Source organism: Corvus hawaiiensis, chromosome 7, assembly GCF_020740725.1.
Source record: "Corvus hawaiiensis isolate bCorHaw1 chromosome 7, bCorHaw1.pri.cur, whole genome shotgun sequence".
NCBI classification, from domain to species: Eukaryota; Metazoa; Chordata; class Aves; order Passeriformes; family Corvidae; genus Corvus; species Corvus hawaiiensis.
This window is the reverse complement of record NC_063219.1, coordinates 23,129,938-23,149,043: the sequence shown is the minus strand read 5'-3', so window position 1 is coordinate 23,149,043 and position 19,106 is coordinate 23,129,938. Positions and strand designations below refer to the sequence as shown.

The following is a 19,106-nucleotide window of genomic DNA, read 5'->3' as shown; positions in this document are numbered from 1 at the left end:
GTCCTCTACCTTCACAGCCCAAACATTTAACCTTATAATTAGATACAGATGTCTGCCTCAAGGACAGTATTTTTTTGTGAAAATTCTGCCTACTTTTGGACATAGAAACACATGGCTCTTCAATTCCCCTGTGATCACAATGTCACTATTATATTTGTATTTTCTTCCAAGCTAACTATATTATAAAAGCAAAAAACCTGCAAGTTACACTGTAATTAATCCTTGAAAGACAATGTGCCTATAATTATGATCACAGGAACAAGCAATCTACAAGAGTGTATTTACTCTGGGCTGTGTTCATCAGAAATCATCCATGAAGGCCCGTGGCAGGTACTGAAGGTCACGGATCATGGCTGGTCAGGCTATTTGTTTGAGCTTAATCTCTTAAAATAGTGTGAAGGCTGCATTGTTTAAATCAATCAGTCAAGAATGTCAGGAAGCAGAATATGAACTTTTATCAGAGAAATTAAATTGCACTCCAGCATGTTTTATGATAGTAATTGCACTTTATATGTATTTTATGGTAAGTCTCCATTTCACAACTTAATAACTGTAGCAGGTTTCTGTATTCTCACACTGAGAAGCAGCAGCAAACTGCATAATAGCATTAGCCAGGTGTGATGGTAGCATTTTGGGATTCATATATTCTTTCTTTAGTTTCATTGGATGAAAATTTACTTTCTCATAAGAGAAAATTTCCTTCACTTTCTGGTTTTGATACCAACTCATGCTTGACTAATTTGTTGTAATACTGTTATCTATGTGGCCATACCTGTTAAACAGTTTAACTGAGCTCTTTTTTTTTTTAACAGAGAACACAAGGACAAAGTGGGAGAATAAGAAAATGGGAAAGAGAAGAGAGGCAAAAGAAGTTTGATAGCAACAATACCAGAATGCCTTCCAGGAATATCTAGGGCTCAAGCGAACTCAATGGATGCAGGAGCTTTATGTGAGTCCTTCTTTTTTCGTCTACTTTTGTTAGATTTTTGATGACTCAAGCTCAACAATGTCATGGAAGATCCTTGTATTCTCAAGGTATGGTGGGGATGACCCTCTTTTTGGATACCGGTTAAACCAGCAGTGGTGGTGCCAACAGCATTCCTGTAGACAAGTAATATGGTCAGAGAGTAAAGCTGGCTTTAAGTGAAGATATGAACTCACACCTGCAGAGCAACAGACATTTAAATGAAAAGACTTAGTGCCAGGTCTTCCTTGAATTTTAAACTTGTCCTTACTAAACTAACAGAAGGGGTGAATTATGTACAGGTACACTGACTCCCCTTAGGAGAGAGAGCATGTATCTTCAATACTGATTTTGAATCCTCATCTTTAAATAGAAATACTATTGATGGAGGGAAAAGCTGCTGTCAGATTGCTATGCTCTGTCTATAGTCTATTTGCTGTAAAATGGAAAATGACCCAGGGAAATAAATGTGCTATGCAAGTCTGAGTAAGAAAGCTCTGATAGAAAATATTTATTTAAAGAGAAACATAGTTTACCTGCATATGTGTTACATATTTTAAAAGATCTAAACACCTGGAGCTGGTAGCTGTCTGTGCTGTCCTTGCTAATGTGAGAGGAATCCCAAACAGTGTGTTGACTAAAATCCTTACATGTTTACATCATGTCTGCGGGGTGTTTACATTCTTAAATGGCATGTACCCAGGAATCTGAAAAGAAACCAAGCAGTGATAATTTAGCACTTTGGAATGAAGTACATAAGATCTACGCTTTAAAGCAAGGCTATTGCCAATCAAGTGAGTCACCAACCAAAGGCATTAGAAATAAACAAGAATAAATAAATAGCAAATGTGAAGAATTTTAATTTTAAATTAATTTTAAAATCATAGAATCATTTAGTTTGGAAAAAACCTTTAAGATCATAGAGTCCAGCTGTTAACCCATCAAGTTCACGACTAAATCATGTCCCCAAGTGCTACAACCACATGTCCTTTAAATGACTCCAGGGATGGTGACTCAACCACTTCCCTGGGCAGCCAATTTCAATGCCTGACAGCCCATCAGTGAAGAGATTTTTCCCAATATCCAACCTTAACCTCTTCTGGAGCAACTTGTGTCCATTTCCTCTCATCCTATCATTGGTTACCTGGAGAAAAGGCTGACCCCCACCTCGCTACAACCTCCTTTCAGGGAGTTGCAGAGAGCAACGAAGCCCCCCGAACCTGTATTTTTTTTCCAGGCTAAACAACTCCAGCTCCCTCAGCTGTACCTCATGAGACTTGTGCTCCAGTCACTTCACCAGCTTTGTTGCCTTTTTCTGGATAAGTTCCAGCATCTCAGTGTCTTTCTAGGAGAAAGGGGCCTAAAACTGGCGCAGGATTTGAGGTGTGGCCTCACCAGTTCTGAGTACAGAGGGACAGCCATAGTCCTTTAGGCTACACTGTTTCTGATACCTTGCTTGGAACAGACTCGGGTTCCTCACCCAGAGAGTGGCTGGGCACTGGAACAGGCTCCCTAGGAAGTTGTCACAGCACCAAGCCTGAGAGAGTTCAGGAAGCATTTGGACAATGCTCTCAGGCACATGGTGTGACTCTTGGGAATGACCCTGTGCAGGGCAGGGAGTTGGACTCGATGGTGCTTGTGGGTCCCTTCCAAATCAGCATATTCTGTGATTCTGTGAAATGGCAGCAAGAAAAAGGGTGTGGCTTTGTAGGATGTGTACAGTTTAGATTTCATGTCATTATTTTCATTATGTAAACTGCCAACAGAAAAAAACCAGCAAGCTGATAAGGATAGCCAGGTTATTTCTACTATTTACTTGGAGGAACATAAATTAAATTTTTCAGATACTTGTTGACATATGTTTATGTATGACCCAGATTTCTTCTCTTTATGTTAGTACTGCTTTTGTTCTTGATTCACATTATCATAGAGCAAACTAGAAAATAATTCTTCTCCTTTTTTAAAATTTATTTCTGAATAAACAAATAATTTGGTATTTAAATAGGCAAGAACTTGGAAATTATTTCTGAGGTATGGTTACACATTGCTAGGTAGAGTACCATTACATCTATGAAAGTGATATTCTGTGACATTGATCATGCTTTATTTTTAAAGAAATGGATCAATTTCAGTTAGATAACTAAGAGTTCACAGAGCTGCCAGTTAAATCATGCCAAGCACTATGAAAATACTATGGCAAATAGCAAAGTAGAATATAAATATGACACTCCTTATAAATGCCTATCCCCTAATTATCATCTGAACTTTGTCACAGTGAGACAGCATTAAACAGGAAAGTTTTACCTGACCTGTAGAGTTAAATATTAGCTAGCTTTAGATTAAAAATATAGGCAAGATAAATAGACTTCAACTTTGATCACAAAATGGGGCAATTGAATAAGTGAAATCGAAACTGTGCAATTAGAGCATTTCACACAGAGGAAGCATAGAAACAATGGATAACAACAGACAAAATGATAATTCCCTGGATACGTGAAAAGAATATGGGGGAAAAAAGAATAAAAATTGCCAGAAGAAACGTCATGTACATGGGCAGGTAAGAAAATTAATGAATTTTTGTATCAGCTTGGCATAACTTCTGAGCAATTCAGTGTTATTCAGTGGTGTCAGATATGGCTGAAACATCCAAGAATATAACATCAATTGAAAACTGTGACCGGTTAGGGATATGAAGGGATTATAAGCATTATTCATGCTTTTTTTTCTTCAGTGGCCACCAATATGATGGAAAATCTATTTCCTTCTACATTAAATCCCTAAATGTCACAAGATAATTAAAGAATATTTTTACAAAGTGCATCCTTCTCTGGAATAAATGACCACGGATGTGCTGATTTCATCAGAGCTGTGCCATTTTATGTTATTCAGATACCTGGCTGAATTCTTTAATGTTTATTGAAAAATAAAACTTTGGAAATATGACCACATGAAAGCTCATGTTGACCTTCAGAAAGACACTAAAAAAAGTCGGTGGACTAAGATACCCCTCATATAAAGCATCAGAAGATAGAAATCTATGACTCTGTATTAACACTGAAACACAACAGTTTCAGTGTTGGTTGGGCTCAATGAACTTAGCAGTTTTTTCCAACCTTAATGATTATGATTCTATAAGTGATTCCACTCAGATCATTAGAACAGTCACTTTATAATATCCAGCTTTGGATTAAGGCAAAACAATTTTAGATTTTTTGCATGGCCATCAGATTTTGGAATTATCTAACAGGACTTAAGTGCCTTGTCCTTCATAAATCAACATAAATATTACTTTGTCGTGATAGCTAAACAAATCTCGGTTATTGAGTTTGTTGACATCTTACCTAGTAGCTCTAAGAGAGATGATTCCAGGGCACCGCTGTCTTGGGGTGCTGACTTTAACAGCATGGCTTCAGAAGCTGACATTAATTATGTATGTTTCCAAAAAATCTATCCTTTCCCATCTCTGTCTTCTTGTTTTGCTCCTGTGCCGCCTACTCCCGTATGCCAGAACAAGTGTTCATGTACTCACAGTTCAGGTTGAAATCAACCTAGAAAAAGAATTGGTGGAGGACAAAACTTTCTCTTTTAGCAGGAACCCCAAGTTATGTATGCTTAAACCAGTGATGCTACTTAAGAAATCTGAGTAAGGCACTGGGGGAACTCTGCTATTACCAGCCCAACAGAGGGTCCTCTCTGCTGAATTTCAAGAACAGGAACTGTCTCATCACCTGTCCTCCTGTTTCTCTGAGCCCCTGAGCTGCTGTAGCTGCTTAGGCTAAGTGTTGGAACTAGAAACACTCATTTCTTCTCCCAGTTACTCAAAAATGAAGGTTTCATATTCTTTTAGAAGCAATAAAAATACCTGTGTATTTGTGGGAAACGATGAAGTCTTTCTGCCTTTATCACTTCAATAGGGCAAAGAGATGCTGCCAAGGCTAGGAGTCGGAAATATCCTGAGCTAACTCGACCCAGCCCTGATTGTCTTAGACTTGAAAATAGATTTTAGGATATTCTCTTTAAAGATCAGCATATAAGATAACCATACTGCTGGTTGGAAAACACATTTAAACACTTTTGAGCAGAGAAAGTGAATAACCCATCAGACAGAAGGTAATTAAACAGATCGGGTTTCTGGCCTTTTTGTTTGCCTTGCAAGGTATTTATACAACAGTATTTTTAATCCAAATGAAGCTGGAAGAGAGCTAAGGAAAGAACAAAAAGTGTTCTTTGGTCATGGTTGGAGAAACTTTATTTGGATGACCATAAAGACCTGTGACTGGACGTCATTTACTCTGAACTAGTACCTGACCACAGGTAAGAAAGTGATGTTAAAATCATGTTGCTGTGGCACACAGGAAAAAAGGTCTGTAACCAGATATTAATTAACTTAGGAAAGGAGTCAGGGAAATACTTAACATCTGCTTGGAGACATGACAAGTGATAAGGTTGGTTAATTAAACAAATATTTATGGATAATTTATCTGATATTTTCAGAAGAAGATTCTATTTTTGTTTGGTGACTATTATGTACAGAAAATTTGTGGTACAGGGACAAAAGTTGAATAGTTCGCTTGGTGATTGATGTGGGATATAATTACTGATTATATTAATGGACATTTTTATTTGACTAGTTCTGAGAGATAATGAATAATCACTCAGTGGTCTTGGTTATCACTAACATAGAATTAACCGCTTGTAGCCCTGAAAAGAAAAATAAAAACATATTCAGGTGTAAACCTCAAATGTTGGGTTTTAATATAAAGAAGCCTGTGACTGCCTCTTTCTCCACAGGGCAGTTCAAATAATGTATATTTTAGGCAGAATATTATATCTGTCATGAGATGTGTGATAATACAGTGAATAGAAAGCCCTAAGATTTCCCAGAGTTCGTGTAAATGTATGTAATATATTCAAAACTGTTTAGGAATTACATTTATTCAGCAGTAAAGAGCATGAACAAGTCATGTGCTTTTGATTACAACAGTCCTCTAGAAGACATAAATTGTCCTCCTGGTGGAATTTTATGTTTTCATTGCCTGGGACTTTTCTAATTCCAGCTCCCTTGGGCCTCTGAGCACAGAAGCACCTGAGCAGAGGTTCTGCAGCCATACATGTTCTGCCAGCTCATAACGAGCTTGCTCTATTTTATTGTGTTTTAAGAATGAAGAAGGGATAATGCAAATTTATCTATATCAGCCATTTGCCATCTAATATTTTGTTGGGAAATTGTTGTTTCTGAATAGCATGGCAGATCAGAAAACAACACTGTAGGCACAGTGCTCCTCTCAGTCCTTCTCCTGTTATTACTGAAAAAGAAATGTTATGAAGACAAGAAACAGGCTGAGTTAATTCCTTTATATATAACTCATGTATTTACTGTGAAGTCTGCCTGTCACCTTTGTGTCAAATGCTCTTCTGCCTCTACAGAGCAGGAGACTGCTTAGGATAGCCACTGCCTTCAGAAGGAGAAAGGTGGTGTGGCATGGGTGAAGAAGATACAGCCCTCATGCCTAAAATTTTCCAACAGAGCTCACAACATGGAATGTGGGGAGAGAGGCTGTGCTGCTGTGCATCCTCACACTTGCATTGCAGCTTTGTCCTGGCCTTTTAGGATGCGGCTTGGATTTGACCGAGTGTACTTGGCAGTCTGCAGCCAATGCAGCCAAAGGCCAGTTATGTTTCTGTGAGTCTCTATTTCCTATTAGTAAAATAAATATATTTAAAAAGTAAGGAGTCATCCAGATATCCTTGTTAAAAAGGCTGTGCAAATCCTGTAGATTATTTGAATTTTTTTCTTAAAAGCTTGGTAATTACTTGGAAAATTAATGAAGTATCTTTAAAGGGAAATATTCCCTGTCTGAAAATGAATGTGTATTGCCTTCAGGAAGTTATTCTGATGTCTTACAGTGGGCTATACAAAGAAAATACCTTCCTTTATACTGCTTAGTAAACCATTAATATAATAAATATAGAAGGACAGAGAATCAACATTTTTGACTCTTATTATTCAATGTTTTTAAAAGCCTTTGCTGTGAATAAATAGAGACTTTAAAATGCTCCTGAGTAGGCTTATATTCACAGATTCCTAAGATCTCCTGGAAATGGAAGTAATTTTCATTTAAATAATTTATTATCAGACTCACAGTGCACTCTACATCTTAAATGCAAACTGATTACAGCTTGCCCATCTCCAAGCATTTAAAACTACTAAGTCAGGATGCAAGAAAAGGTAAGCTTGGCTTAAAAAAAGAGAAATTAGGAGGAAAAAAGGTTATTGTTTCTTTTGTTTATTTATCTTTTCGGAAGCCTATAGAGTGAACTTTTCACTATTGATATGGTTAACTACATTTACCTGTCAAAATGCATCTGGTGTTCTGACATTTTAAAGCTCTTCCCATTCAATAGAGTTCAAGATTGACCTATTTCCCATTTTTCTTTCCAGTTTATATTTTAGCAATATGAATTTCACATTTTTAATTTTCATTTTATGAAAATCCATGTATTTCAGTAAAAAGATAAAACTTTAATAAATAAAAATTTTAAATATATGTAGAAAAAATGTGAAGTGGAAAAGTGTTAATAATAACGAATAACTTCTAATTTTTTTTTTTAATAAAAATTTTATTTGTTAGGAAATATATTTTCAGTGAAATAAGTTAACCAAGTTTGTATATAATGCCTGCCAATTATGTGTTTGCTTAAATTCTTGTTAATATTTGTATTGAAATATATGAACATATTTTTCTAAAAGTTGTTTGCTTTGCTGGACAAACTGGCCAATGGATAACTCCCTTAACCAAAGAAGTTACCCTGAAGAAAAGACTTTGTATCTCCAGAGGTCAGTGACTTTTTCTAATTGCATGATAGTTTTTCTGTCCTGTGTTTCACAGAACCATAGAAGCATAGAATGTTTTGGGTTGGAAGGGACCTTAAAAATCATCCAGTTCCAACCCCTCTTCCATGGACAGGGACATCTGCTAGACCAGGTTACTCAGAGCCCAATCCAACCTGGCCTTGAACACTTCCAGGGATGGGGCATCCACAGCTGCTCTGGGCAACCTCTTTCAGTGACTCATCACCCTCTGAATAAAGAATTCCTTCCTAATATATGACCTAAACCTACCTTCCTTCAGCTTGAACTCATCCTCCTTCATCCTATTATCACATGCCCTTGAAAAAGTCACTCTCCATCTTTCTTGTTGGTTCCCTTCAGGTACTGGAAGGCGCAATAAGGTCTGCCCAGACCCTTGTCTTCTCCAGGCTGAAAAATCCCAATTTTCTCAGCCTGTCTTCACAGGAGAAGTGTTCTAGAGCCCTGCTCATCTTCATGGCCTCCTGTGGACTTGCTCCCATACTTCCATGTCCTTCTTATGTTGGGGACCCAAGAGCTGTATGCTGTGCTCCAGGCGGGGTCTCACCAGAGCAGGTTAGAGGGGCAGAATCACCTCCCTTGATCTACAGCCCATGCTGCTTTAGATGCAGCCCAGGATATGGTTGGCTTTTGGGGCCAACCCAATCATCTTACAAAGAAGTAAGGAAAATGAGATTCCATAGTGGCCCAGACTTCGGTGATTTTCTTTTCGTGATTTTCTTTTCTGATCCTGACCTTCTGAGCAAAGATGAGTTCTCAGAGTTTAGTGCTTGTTGGTCAACCTTCTGTACTGTAAAATGTTCCCAAAGTATGGAGAAATGTATCTGGAGAACAATGGAGTTCAACGTTTCCTCTCCCTTGGATCTTAAGACAGGATAATGGATGTTCCCTTTTTAAAGCATTACGCTATTGATTGTGTAATAGGCTTTATCACTTTTACAAAAAGTGTTACCTCACCTAGTTCTATGTTCATTACTTTATTTACTTCTGAGAAAAATATGATCTTCAGAAGGTGCCAGGCATGGATTTACTGTCCTGGATCAAATGAGTAAAACCTGATAATTCAGAAGTCGTTGGCAAGAGAACAGCAGCCAGGTCATGTTCCCACAGGTTTCTCTGATAATCACTAATTGCTTCAAAATCACATATTCAAAATGGAAAAGAGAGCTGATTCTATCAAGTCACATCATTAAGAAGAAGAGATGACACACAACATCAGCTGCCTAGCAATACCATGTTCCTTCTACTTATCAGTGATATGTTTATTCTCTTTTTAAATAGTAGAAATGCTGAAGTTTCTGCTATTTTTTAAAGTCCATAGTAGTTCCTCATCTGAATACAGTTAATTCTCAGTAATTCCTACACACATGAATTTTCTTCTGATTTTCATACTCTTGCACTACACTAAATAATTGCTTTTCCCTCCTTGTTAAAGCCCTTCAATATCTTTAAGCATTTATAATGTGTCCAATTAGTTGTATAATGGCAAGCTATACAAATGCTGGGGGAGGATCTTCGAAATGAAAGTATGGTAGTTCAGCATTGATTTTCCGTAAAAGCAGAGCACTTAACAGCACAGTGCTCTGCTCTCTCCTGGTCCAGTTCCAGGAAAGGATTTAGGCACCTAAGACAACAGCTGAGTAGATACAAATTATCTAAATCTATTCAGCCACTATTTAACCTTTGTGGAGCCTAAATTCAATAAGGAACTCCCTGTTTCATCTTAAAATCCCTAAGCACATAGGCTTGTGCTTCTGTAGATGCCCAGAGCAGATGATGTCTATGTAGCCATCTTATTACTTATTTTCCTTCTAAATGTGACTGGAACCCCAGAAGCAGACATTCCTTCACTTTAACTGACTCTGAGACTTAACCTAAGAAGTTTCTTTGCAGAGTGCCAAAAGCATATCTGCAAAAACAGGCTGCATTTTTCTGCAGTCTCCCTTTCTTTAAGTTAATGAAGAAAATGACGGTGCTGTTCACCTTTTCTGTCAGATTCTAGAGTTCATCAGTTCACAAATTAGGATGTGAGTTCAGTTTCTTCCTCAGAAAGCAGTAAACACGCAGATTCTATCTCAAAGGAAAGTGCCTTCACCACTAATCATGATTTCAGCTGCATTTTTGAAAAAGAGAGGAGAAAACCTTTACATCTGTGCTGCCCTGTGGCAGGGAGTGCCAGGGTCTCTGGCCACAGAGGTCCTGCCACACTGCAGCCTGCAGTGCTCCAGATAAAGCATCTACAAATCATCCTGACCTAATAAGTGCAGAAGTCAAGGGACGCAATATGTGGATTTGGGGGTTCATTATTAGTTTCGGGTACTCAAAATGTATATTTGATACCCATGTGGTCAGTCTCTGCACTCACATTAGTCTATTTCCTTACCCATACTTACTTTACTTCTGCTCTGGAAATATCTCAGATTTTAAGAAGGTATTTTTAAGTCTGGGGGAAATTCATATGAGAAACATTCTTGTTCTTTTCTTTTTAATTCTTCGCTGCATTTATTTTTTTTCCCTGAACATTGCAGTTAGCATTACACATTGGTTATTTCTTTTTGAGCCTTTGATCATGGTAGGGATCTTTTTCTGGGCCATTTCTTGTTTGTACATCTATCTGGTATTGAGTTTTTACATTGCTTGAAAAATGGAGCAACATGCACCTGTTTAATTTGTCCTTATATTACACTGAATATTTACATTTGAATTGTTGCTCACTTTTGTCACAGATGTCTGTCCTCACAGATTTTTTCCTTTTCTTACTTATATGTATATATGAAATGGTTTTCTTGAAGCTATGATCTTTAATTTCTTTTATTTCATCATACTTGTTTTCTTATTAATGATTTCTCTTTCTGGCTAGCCTCTTACACTATTCTGATGCATTTACACATATTGATATCCCTCATTTATGACTTTAATCTATCAAAATAATTTCATGTAAGCTCTTTAAAGTTTAATTTTGAAATTTAAACATAAATACATCATAAATTTAAATATATTATATCTACTGTCTCACTTTCCCCTATTGATTTTGTAGTTCTATCAAGAAAATAATCAATGTTGATAAAAGCTGTTGTTTGCAAACACATGATTAATATGGCTTATAACATAGATCCTTGTTAAGCTAATATATGTTTTGAAAGAAATGTATTGAATATCTGATATTAGACCTATGCACTGGAGCTCTGGATAGAGCAGAATATTAGCTAACTTACAAGGCTTAATTCTGATTTTACAATACTGCTTTTTTTCCAGAAAACGGTGTTATTAATTTTTCAGGGCTAGTAAAAATATATATTTGGAATAAAATAGAGTGTATGGGTTATTTCCAAAAATGAGTTTGACTACCTGTCAACTCATGATTGTGTCTATCAACTCACATTGTAACTTTATATATACTCATTTATATAAAGCGGGAGGCATTTTTTTTTCCTTGTGTAGAAAATTTCAGAAGTTAAGCTCAATACCAGCAGATACCACCATTATACTATAATTTCTATTTCCTTAGGATTACCTTTATGCACTATATTCTAGGAAGGATATTTTGCGGGCACTTCTGAAGGAGCTCAGAATCAGCTGTGTGATTTCAGACCCCAGACAGTATGCTGAGGATTAAGAAATGTTATTATTGTGACAATGAGTTGTTGAATGTTTTGTTCTTTATGGCAAAAAAAACCCTGTGGTGACTGCTTGCTAAATTATTATTTTTCAGTAGATAGCAGCAAATTGACATCTCCATTCCAACATAGGCAGAAATTAAGCTTATAATGGGGGAGGATTTAGTATTTATTGGATTTTTTTCACACTGAATGCGTTCACTACTTGTGCTGCTTTTTGTCCTTTTTCAGCCATTTTTGTTTCCATCTTAAGAATCATGACCCTGCTCCAGCAGGGGTCAATGAAATCTCACCATTAACCATGAAGAAAACGAAAAACTATCCCCTCAGAAATCATTGCAGCCTATTTTTTTTTTTCTCCTGCTGCTTCAGTCTATGGTTTTTATCTTTCATAACTCTTTTGTTTATTGTTTCAGTTTGCAACTGTTCCCTCATGTTTTGGCTCATTGATTTTGTTTCCTTGGTTCTCACAGTAGCTTTACTACTCAAACACTGTTTTCCCTTCTACAAAGGAAATAGGTTATTTGCTATACAAACAGATTGGCTGTTGGATTTGATGCCACAGCAATAGTCAGCTCTCCATTCAGAAAGGTTAATGTCCTGTGAACCCCAGCTTTAGTCTGCTGTCATTCTCTCTCATGTTCGTGGCTTATGAGGGGATCACATTTTATTTGCTGGACTTATCACTGTTTTTTTCTTCTTGTGGTAATTGCCTGACCTGTTATGATTGTCGTTTGCAGTATTTACTGACTCACAGATCTTTCCATCCACTTTATCTCTGCTTGTTCTTATCAGAAGAGGCTCATTGACATTTTGTTTGGTCAGTGCCCACACACAGACTGCTCAGTAAAAGTTCCCATATTCTAATGATGTGCGCTTTGAGATCTGAAATATTTATGTAGCATTCAGGGGTATAAACCCTCTAAAATTAATGGTATGTTTTATGTGATAGTGTACTAGTTTTTATTACGTATTTGAAAGAGAAAACATTTACTTTCTTTTATAACCCATGACAATCATATGTTTTTGCTACCAAAAAACCCCAAACCAACCAAACAAAATTCCCCCAACCCCCCCAGCTGAACTAATTTTAAAACATAAAAAAATTTAAAAATGTGCTTGAGAAGATCTCTCCCCCCAAACTGCAATTTTGTTTCAGAATATATTTTTGTTTATCCTTGTCCTGCAAAATGCAAAGCAAATGCCATTAGTGCCTTTACACACTGTGCTCTGTGCAATTTATGCTGAGCAGCAACAGACTCCAGCAGTAAGTGGCCACATAGTGAGATGAACAGTTACATAACCACAGACAGTAATTGGATGCTATTAATGAGAATTTGGGATAACACCATTTTTTAGCCCCAGATGCAGTTAGCTTTTTATAATCTCGATTAATGTCATATACACTCTTTTTTTACAGTGAATAATTATTTTCCTAATCTCCAGTTGTGCTCTGCAGAGTCATTGAAACAAGGAACTCTGCGTTAACCTGATTTGTCCAGGTGCCTCAGATTATGTAGCACAAGGATGGATTTGTAGAAGGTCCCTCTGCATATGGAGAGGTGGAAAGTTGTGTCACCTTGTAGGCATCTCTAAGAAATTGCATTTTCCAGAGTCCTAATTCTTTTACCTTTTTCATCACAGTTCTCTTGTTCCTGTGAATAAATATCTACCTTTAGAAAGCAGCAGCTGCTTGTATTACACCTTTTCAGATAGTCTGGCCAGAATCCAGAGCAGGGCAGAAGCAGGTGTCTGTTCATAATTTATTTTTCCTTGCTATTGGCATACAGAATGGAATAAATGGGGAGCTGGGGCTAGGTCCTGCACCAGACCCCTATTTTTAAGGTACTTTCCAGCATGACAACCCTCGCTCTTTAAATAGACACGCTTGGAAACAGATCTGGGATGTTGGCAGCTCAAATGGACGGGGCTCCAGCATCTGCTGTGGAAAAATAGACACTTCTTAGTAGAAGGTGTAGCAAAATAAAAAAATGCCTTAGTCTTCAAAATGTATAGTTTTCCACTGAAACCTGGGGCCTTGCCACGTGAGTACAAGTGTGCTCTGACCTGATTTCCTGGGTTACTGTGGTTACTGTGAAAGTGAAGCCACTGGGAGCTGCAGGTGCTCAGCATTTTGGAAAATCAGGTATCAAGTAATAAAGCTGAACTTGCAAAGAACAGTTTTTAAGAAAAGTACCAGTTGATTAATAATCAGTTAAACACCTCAAATTGTGCTGTATGGGATATTTAAAGGAAGTCCTACCTAAAGCAGTCTAATAGAGCACTGAAATTGAAAGAATTAAATTCAAGGTATTATTTTTTACTGTTTTTTTCTCATTTTCTGCTTAGAGTCACTGAGCTCTGTCCAATTAACTGACTTTTTATTTTTAACCACATTCTGTGGTCATAGAAATTAGTTTTTGCAGGTATGTTATTACTAGGTTGAAAAGCCTAGAATTTTGGATAAAATGCTTTGAATTAGGACCCTGTGGAAAGTGATGATGGTGATCCTATGAGGACTCTGAAAGAATCTTGTTTTGCCTAGTTTAATATTATCAAGCTTTGTAGCCCAGGACACCTTCTCTAAGTAAGCATCCTCACTTTTCTTGTGATTCAGCACATTTCAAAAAGGTTGGCAAGTTCACTAGCACTCCACCTCCATGAGCATTTTAAATGAAGTGCGAATTTGAACAAAACAATTAAAAATGTGGCTAAAAGCCTGCTTCTTTGCAGATGGTTTTGTGCAGTTGCCATCCTTAGAGGGTGTCAAAATCAGACTGCATAAAGCCCTGAGCAAGATTCTTGCTTTTAAAAATCCTTGTGCATTTGGAATGACAGCAGGATTTGGTGGGAAGTGCTTCTCTTGCTGGGTTCTTCCTCATGTGCCAAAGAGGTCTGGATTCAGAAGTTCTAGTTTTACAAGAGGCAGGATTCCCTCAGTTTTGAATTTATTAAGCCAGGCAAGATGCTGGGCAAGATGCAAGACCTAAAGTATAAGAAGTTACATAAGACTTTCAGTACTATTAGTCTACTAACCCTAGAATTTCTTCTTATTTCAGGTGTCTGTAACATATGTCAACACTCCGTGTTAACACTAAATTTATTTTTCAAGAAAAATATCTCATACTGTCACTCTTGAAATCAGAACTAACTGAAAAGTGTGTAACAGCTTGTGGAGGAGTGGGATTGCAGAAGAAAATACAAGAACATTACATTAAATTTTTTAAAACACTGGTCACTTTTTGAACTAAGACTCTCAGAATTAAGATGACTAAATGCTTCTCTACATTAAAAGTTACCATGAAGAAAAAAATGGAAGTGTGAATTTAAGCTCATAAACTACTCCACACTAACTCCTTTTGCAAATTCTCTTAGCTAGCAATGTGTGAAGTAATTTACTCCACTTCCGAAAAGCATCAGTAAGTTCACACCTTATCTTTGAGAAGGAGGAGGTTATCTCATATTCACTGTGCATTTCATGCCTTACATGAGTTCCTTGTGCATTGCAAATTCAAAACCTCTGATCAGAGTTGCTGCATGAAAACCCCTCGTACATTTTTGAATATTCAGACATGATCAAGGCCAAGGTAAAGGAATGACCATATGTCTCAAATATATTCCAGTGGTTGTTCCTGAGTCATGAAGAAAGTCCTCCTGACATTCATTATTGCTCCTGCTTCAAGACACCAGTGACCCCAAACAAACTTGTGCAGAGAAACAACAGGAAATTGGGAAATTTTAGTCATTTGGCATCTAACCCTAGTCCTTCATGGCTTCTAGTATGTGTTTTTCCATCCCATGGCTCTGTTAAAGGAACTGTTCTGGTATTACAGATTGCTTCTTTGCAACCTGCCACAGAATGTGTGGTAAATGCAGCCCCCTAGGTCCTAGGCTACGGCTGGCAGAGTGCAGCCTGACCACTCTGGCAGCCTCTGCCTCCTCAAGAGCTGCAGAAAGAGTCTAGAGCTCCTGCCCTGCGTGGGAAACATCTCAAATTGTTGACACTCTCCCGTGTCATTCTAGGAGCTTCTTAATAAGATAAACAATGAAGAGCTAACAAAAACGGCAGTGGTGGGGTTCAGTCATCAACATACATATTTTCTGTGTTTTCATATTTACCCAATAGCAATGGTCACCAGGGGCAGGTTTAGGCTGTAGGCTATCTCTTTCTGAATATATATGAAGCGCCCCCCTGAATATTAAAAGCAATCCCACATGAGACAATATTCAATCAATTTACCAAATTAATCAGCAAAATTCTGATTATTTATGGCATCAGTTGTGTTTGAAAATCTTCCCCAAACCTCCAGTGCTTAATCAGCCTTTTTGATCTAAAAGCTGAGTGGTAATTCTCACTATGGCTTCTCTTCTTACACAATTTCCAGCACTTTCTGTCCCTCACTTAGGTGAAAGTATTGAGGAAATAATCTTTTTTTGTGGCATTTTGGCACTTGTAGTCCCTATTGGAACTGCAGTGTGCATAAAGCATAAAAACTCTAGCAAAAAGCTAACTATGCTTTATGAATTTCTAAAAATAAAGTCTTTTTTCAGGTGAAGTGATGATTGTCTTCATAAAACTACTTGTCCTTTCCAATTTCAAAATCATGTGGTGGCTTGGCTAGAAGAAAGAGATGCTATAACATTTCTTGAGAATTTAATGTTGATACTCTTTTTAAATTTATGCATATGTCTGAATGTGTGAAAAAGCATGATCTTTGTAATGAGCTTACAAACGAAAACTTCAGTCTGGTTCAAGTCAATGAAGTATTTTAGTAGAGTTAATTCCAATTGTAAATCATCTAGAACAGAATATGCCAAGATCATTAGAATGGCTGAAAAGTCAGGAAAAAATTAAAAACAAGAAAAAGTGATTTTTCTCTCTATGAATTCAGATTTTTGAATATTCTTTAAATTTTAAAGAGTTTCTCTTCAAATGAATACTGGAACTCTCACATAATCACACAACTTCAGGATTAAGAGCTTTCAAAGACATGGGCATAGTAAAATTAGAAGAGATAAAACGTTGCATATCCTTTATAGCCAGGTAAATGCATACCTAAGGTTTTACAGGATGGAGACCTGCCTCTGACTAACTATGACTCAGTCTGTACTGCACCAGTGAAGGAGTGGAGACAACAAATTTGTTGTGAGTGGTTGGTCTGGAATGGGAAGCAATCTGTCCGAGCTCATATGAAGCTGAGGCATAGGATTTATTAGCTGAGATGTAGCAGATGGTGGGACTCCATCTGCAAAAGCACTGTATTATTTGAGCTTTCTAAATCTGTTATCAAGACAACTCTATGTACCACACTGTGCTCATGTATACATGTTCTGTATGACTCAAATATAGATGCTTCCCCAATACTGGACACCTTTTGCAACACTGGACACTTCTAACATGCAGCTGAACAGAGTGCAGAGCCCATCTTGTCTTGACTAAGCTTTTGCCAAGAAAGATTAGACCAGTTTATCCTTAAGGTCCCTTCCAACCTGGTGCTTAATGAGTCTGTGACAGTCAAATTTCAGATGTAGTGCCTGAAATGTTTTCAGTGTTTAATTCTGAAATATTTTGTTTTTGAATATAATTTTTCTGTTTCATTTAATTTAGCAAAGAGAGCTTCCTGCAAAACAACATCAGAGGAGGTAGAGAGCAGTTTCAGGTCTGAGAATTCCCATAAAAGGAAGACATGAAAATGAGAATGGAAGAAGGGTAAGTGAGGAAGGTACTCTAAATATAGAAATGGAGATAAAGGTACTAAAACCTGAGTGCCAATATGGGTTTAAAAGTCCAGAACGCAGATGAGGGGAAATTTAAAAAGTGTCTATTCAATTATGTCAACAACTATTGAAAAAAAAATCAATTAATCTATTTAACAAAATCTGTGACACAAATCAGAAATGGTGAGCTAACTATAGTAGTGACATAAATGATCATCAAGAGTCTTACTATTAAATACATTGGTTAACATCACTGCTATTTATTGTGCTTACTATATTACAACTATACCAAAGAATTTAATATCTATGTGTGAAGATAAAGAGACATTCAGTCAACAGATGGGAAAGGCACAAGCAAACAGTACATGCTGGTCAGTATGGCAGGCACCACTCAAGTCATGGGCTGTTTCACCTTTGTGACTAACATTTTATAGGTGTCACAGAGGAAAATTTTGCAGGTGATTAACCAGTGAATTTTGTAGGTATTTATGGATTGGTTACAGGGCAAGTGAGAACAGGATGCTTGGCTGTGCTAGATGGGCAGGCTCTATGAGGGGATGACTGCATGTGCAGTAGGAAGGGGACATCTGTGCACTATGCAGCTTGAGAGGAGAGTGCCAGACAGGTTTTCACTGGCACTTTTGAAAACTTACAACCCCCAGCCAATGCAGCCAACGCATCTCAAATGTACAACAGCACCAGGAGAACTTCTCAGGTTGCCCATGTGACTAGTGCTCAGCCTGAACACCCCTGTTAACCACATCGACAGCTTCTTGCTGATAAACAGCACTTACATCAACACAACACCATTAATTTTGCAGTCACACAGGGTTACCTCTGTGAACATCATTTTATTTTTTTATTGCATTGGTGTTCCCTGCCCCTCTCCACGAGCTGCACTTGCAGAAGAGTTGCTGTGTCCTTGTGGGAGTGTAAGGAGCCAGAGGTTTCATAGGAATCACTAGAGCAGATGGATTAATTTCTTCCATTCAGGTGGATTGCAATTTCTTCCAATAGCAACGTAAATATATAATGAAAACTTTTGTGTGGGGTCTATCAAAAGGCTTGGGCTAAAACCAAGAGGAGAGCCTGACTTAACTGAGAAGTATCCTTAGAAGTAAAAGGTATTTTCTCTTTCCTTGTACTCCCCTGCTGGTCTGTTGTCCTTTTGCATATTTCCCTATTCTTTCAAGCTAAATATTTTCTTTCTTGATGTTCCTTTCGGGGTTTTTTCTCCCCAGGAAACCACTAGGTCTTCCTATTCTCTCCATCAAGGTACCAGCCTCAAGTTCCCTACTGCCACCTCTGCTGGCAGTGTCCCCTCCCTGTCCCTCTATGCCGCCTGCTCTGGGGGGTGTCTGGCTGTTAACCTCTTACCATAACCTACATTCCCATGGGCTCTCACCCTGCAGGGCAGCTTAGGAACCTGTAAGCACCAGCTAGTGATATTTAGATAGGCTGGGAAGATGTCGAGTGTGAAGAATGTTAAGTACAGTGCAGGAGTGTATGCACAGCATGGATGCACAGCCCTCAAAAAAAGAAGTCTCCCAACAGATTTTTGTAAATTTACCTTCAACATTTAAAAAAAAAAATCACAGTGTCAAGGGTGAAAATAGTTGACAGTGAAGATATAATAACTGTCCTTATTGTTTGATTCTAAAGCTATTGAACTTCTAATGAAATTAGAAAATACTTTCAGCTGAAAGCTCCCTTTATCTGTGATTTTAGTAGGGACACATTGTACACTTCAGTTTTTTTCCATTCATTTGCTCCCAGATAAGCAGTATGCTATTACTCTCTAGTGGTGCTGTCTTCAGGGACTATTTCTGTCCGGCACTTGGGAGAATGCATTATGAGATGTCAGCATGTGTGAGCAGAGATAGTATGGCTTGTCATGTACCGATAGGCCATATTCTGCTATAAAATGATGGCTTTG

At 37.7% G+C, this 19,106-nt stretch overlaps 2 long non-coding RNA genes across 7 annotated transcripts in view; one reads left to right on the top strand and one right to left on the bottom strand.

The window, feature by feature from the left end:
• The window catches only part of LOC125328245, a 97,176-nt gene that overhangs the window by 5,756 nt on the left and 72,314 nt on the right, over positions 1-19,106 (bottom strand). For both annotated transcript variants that reach the window (XR_007204618.1, XR_007204619.1), the window contains exons 2-4: positions 4,306-4,512; positions 1,501-1,671; positions 890-1,101 (exon numbers count right to left, since the gene is read on the bottom strand). This is a non-coding gene — a long non-coding RNA (uncharacterized LOC125328245). The remainder of the gene's footprint in view (positions 1-889; positions 1,102-1,500; positions 1,672-4,305; positions 4,513-19,106) is intronic.
• The window catches only part of LOC125328246, a 40,922-nt gene that overhangs the window by 14,094 nt on the left and 7,722 nt on the right, over positions 1-19,106 (top strand). For 4 of the 5 annotated variants that reach the window (XR_007204623.1, XR_007204620.1, XR_007204622.1 and 1 more), the window contains exons 3-5: positions 813-949; positions 7,716-7,802; positions 17,061-17,162. This is a non-coding gene — a long non-coding RNA (uncharacterized LOC125328246). The remainder of the gene's footprint in view (positions 1-812; positions 950-7,715; positions 7,803-17,060; positions 17,163-19,106) is intronic. The other variant, XR_007204624.1, reaches the window with a different exon arrangement.